This window comes from Arachis stenosperma, chromosome 7 (assembly GCF_014773155.1).
Source record: "Arachis stenosperma cultivar V10309 chromosome 7, arast.V10309.gnm1.PFL2, whole genome shotgun sequence".
In the NCBI taxonomy this organism is placed as follows: domain Eukaryota; kingdom Viridiplantae; phylum Streptophyta; class Magnoliopsida; order Fabales; family Fabaceae; genus Arachis; species Arachis stenosperma.
Genome location: NC_080383.1, coordinates 82,371,698 through 82,375,393, shown reverse-complemented (window position 1 = coordinate 82,375,393; position 3,696 = coordinate 82,371,698). Strand labels below are relative to the sequence as shown.

The window sequence follows — 3,696 nt, the reverse complement described above, 5'->3', positions numbered from 1 at the left end:
TAACAGAAATCTTCAAAGAAGAAGAACCCATGGCAGCCGAAAACAACAACAATGCAAGGAAGGTGCTAGGTGACTTTACTGCACCTACTTCAGACTTCTATGGGAGAAGCATCTCTATCCCTGCCATTGGAGCAAACAACTTTGAGCTTAAGCCTCAATTAGTTTCTCTAATGTAACAAAATTACAAGTTCCATGGACTTCCATTGGAAGATCCTCATCAGTTCTTAGCTGAATTCTTGCAAATCTGTGACACTGTCAAGACTAATGGGGTTGACCCTGAGGTCTACAGACTTATGCTATTCCCTTTTGCTGTAAGAGACAGAGCTAGGATATGGATGGACTCACAACCTAAAGAAAGCCTGGACTCATGGGAAAAGCTAGTCAATGCCTTCTTGGCAAAGTTCTTTCCACCTCAAAAATTGAGTAAGCTTAGAGTGGAAGTCCAAACCTTCAGACAGAAGGATGGAGAATCCCTCTATGAAGCTTGGGAAAGATACAAACAATTGATCAGAAAATGTCCTTCTGACATGCTTTCTGAATGGAGCATCATAGGTATTTTCTATGATGGTCTCTCTGAACTATCCAAGATGTCTTTGGATAGCTCTGCTGGAGGATCTCTTCATCTGAAGAAGACGCCTACAGAAGCTCAAGAGCTAATTGAAATGGTTGCAAATAACCAATTCATGTACACTTCTGAAAGGAATCCTGTGAACAATGGGACTAATCAGAAGAAAGGAGTTCTTGAGATTGATACTCTGAATGCCATTCTGGCTCAGAACAAGATATTGACTCAACAAGTCAATTTGATTTCTCAAAGTCTGTCTGGAATGAAAAATGCACCAAGCAGTACTAAGGATGCTTCATCTGAAGAAGAAGCTTATGATCCTGAGAACCCTTTAATGGAAGAGGTGAATTACCTAGGAGAACCCTATGGAAACACCTATAATTCTTCATGGAGAAATCACCCAAATTTCTCATGGAAGAATCAAGAGAGACCTCAACAAGGTTTCAACAACAATAATGGTGGAAGAAACAGGTTTAGCAATGGCAAGCCTTTTCCATCATCTTCTCAGCAACAGACAGAGAATTCTAAGCAGAACCCCTCTGACTTAGCAACCATGGTCTCTGATCTAATCAAAACCACTCAAAGTTTCATGACTGAAACAAGGTCCTCCATTAGAAACTTGGAGGCACAAGTGGGACAGCTGAGCAAGAAAGTTACTGAACCCCCTCCAAGTACTCTTCCAAGCAACATAGAAGAAAATCCAAAAGGAGAGTGCAAGGCCATCAACATGGCCGAATTTGGAGAGGAAGGAGAGGAAGTGAACGCCACTGAGGAAGACCTCAGTGGGCGTGCACTGACCTCCACTGAGTTTCCAAATGAGGAACCATGGGAATCTGAGGCTCAAAATGAGACCATAGAGATTCCATTGGATTTACTTCTGCCATTCATGAGCTCTGATGAGTATTCTTCCTCTGAAGAGGATGAGTATGTCATTGAAGAGCAAGTTGCTAAATACCTTGGAGCAATCATGAAGCTAAATGACAAGTTATTTGGAAATGAGACTTGGGAGAATGAACCTCCTTTGCTCACCAAAGAACTGGATGACTTGTCTAGGCAGAAATTACCTTAAAAGAGACAAGATCCTGGGAAGTTTTCAATACCTTGTACCATAGGCACCATGACCTTCAAGAAGGCTCTGTGTGACTTAGGGTCAAGTGTAAACCTCATGCCTTTCTCTGTAATGGAGAAGCTAGGGATCTTTGAGGTGCAAGCTGTAAGAATCTCATTAGAGATGGCAGACAATTCAAGAAAACAAGCTCATAGACTTGTAGAGAATGTTTTGGTGAAGATTGAAGACCATTACATCCCTACTGATTTCATAGTCCTAGAGACTGGGAAGTGCATGGATGAAACCATCATCCTTGGCAGACCCTTCCTAGCCACAGCTAAGGCTGTGATTGATATTGATGGAGGTGAACTGATCATTCAAGTGAATGAAGAATCCTTTGTGTTTAAGGCTCAAGGATATCCCTCTGTCACCATGGAGAGGAAGCATGAAGAGCTTCTCTCAATTCAGAGTCAAACAGAGCCCCCACAGTCAAACTCTAAGTTTGGTGTTGGGAGGCCACAACCAAACTCTAAGTTTGGTGTTGAACCCCCACATTCAAACTCTAAGTTTGGTGTTGGGAGGTCCCAACATTGCTCTGAGTATCTGTGAGGCTCCATGAGAGCCCTCTGTCAAGCTACTAACATTAAAGAAGCGCTTGTTGGGAGGCAACCCAATGTTATATTTTATCTATCTTCTTTTGTTATTTTATTTTTTTTGTAGGTGGATGATCATGAGAAGTCACAAAATCAATTGAAAAAGCAAAAACAGAATGAAAAGCAGGAAGAAAAACAGCACACCTTGGAGGAAGAACTTACTGGCGTTTAAACGCCAGTAAGGCTATCAGGTGGGCGTTTAACGCCCAGTCTGGCACCATTCTGGGCGTTTAACGCCAGAAAGGGGCACCAGACTGGCGTTAAACGCCAGAAAAGGGCAAGAACCTGGCGTTAAATGCCAGAAATGGGCACCAGCCCGGCGTTTAACGCCAGAAATGGCTCAAAACGTGATTTTGCATGCCATTTGGTGCAGGGATGACTTTTCCTTGACACCACAGGACCCCCACCTACCCCACCACTCTCTCTCTTCTTCACCCATTCACCAATCACCTCAACACCTCTTCCCCAAAAACCCTTCACCTATCAAATCCCATCTTTCTCTTCACCACTCACATCTATCCTTCATAAAATCCCACCTACCTCACCCTTCAAATTCAAACCACTTTTCCTCCCAAACCCACCCATACATGACCGAACCATGAGCCTCCCTCTCCTATATATACCCTTTTTCACCCCTTCATTTTCACACAACCTAAACACCACTTCTCCCCCTCTTTGACCGAACACTAAGCCACTCCCTTCTTCCTCATTTCTTCTTCTTCTACTCTCTTCTTTCTTCTTTTGCTCAAGGACGAGCAAACCTTTTAAGTTTGGTGTGGTAAAAGCATTGCTTTTTATTTTTCCATAACCATTTATGGCATCCAAGGCCGAAGAAACCTCTAGAAAAAGGAAAGGGAAGGCAAAAGCTTCCACCTCCGAGTCATGGGAGATGGAGAGATTCATCTCAAGGGTGCATCAAGACCACTTCTATGAAGTTGTGGCCTTGAAGAAGGTGATTCCCGAGGTCCCTTTTTCACTCAAAAAGAGTGAATATCCGGAGATCCGACATGAGATCCGAAGAAGAGGTTGGAAAGTTCTTACCAACCCCATTCAACAAGTCGGAATCTTGATGGTTCAAGAGTTCTATGCCAATGCATGGATCACCAAGAACCATGATCAAAGTGTGAACCCGGATCCAAAGAATTGGCTTACTATGGTTCGGGGGAAATACTTGGATTTTAGTCTGAAAAATGTAAGGTTAGCATTCAACTTGCCCATGATGCAAGGAGATGAACATTCTTACACTAGAAGGGTCAACTTTGATCAAAGGTTGGACCAAGTCCTCACTGACATTTGTGAAGAGGGAAGCCGGTTTAATTGAGAAGGCATGACCTCAAACCCGTGGCTAGAGGATGGTTGGAGTTTATCCAACGCTCAATCATTCCCACTAGCAACCGGTCCGAAGTTACTCTAGACCGGGCCATCATGAT

General features: G+C 43.3%; 1 non-coding gene across 1 annotated transcript; it reads right to left on the bottom strand.

Moving 5' to 3' along the window:
- Positions 1 to 425: 425 nt before the first annotated feature.
- On the bottom strand, positions 426 to 533 carry LOC130942904 (small nucleolar RNA R71). The gene has a single exon (XR_009071450.1). It is a non-coding gene; the product is annotated as a small nucleolar RNA R71 (small nucleolar RNA).
- Positions 534 to 3,696: the final 3,163 nt, after the last annotated feature.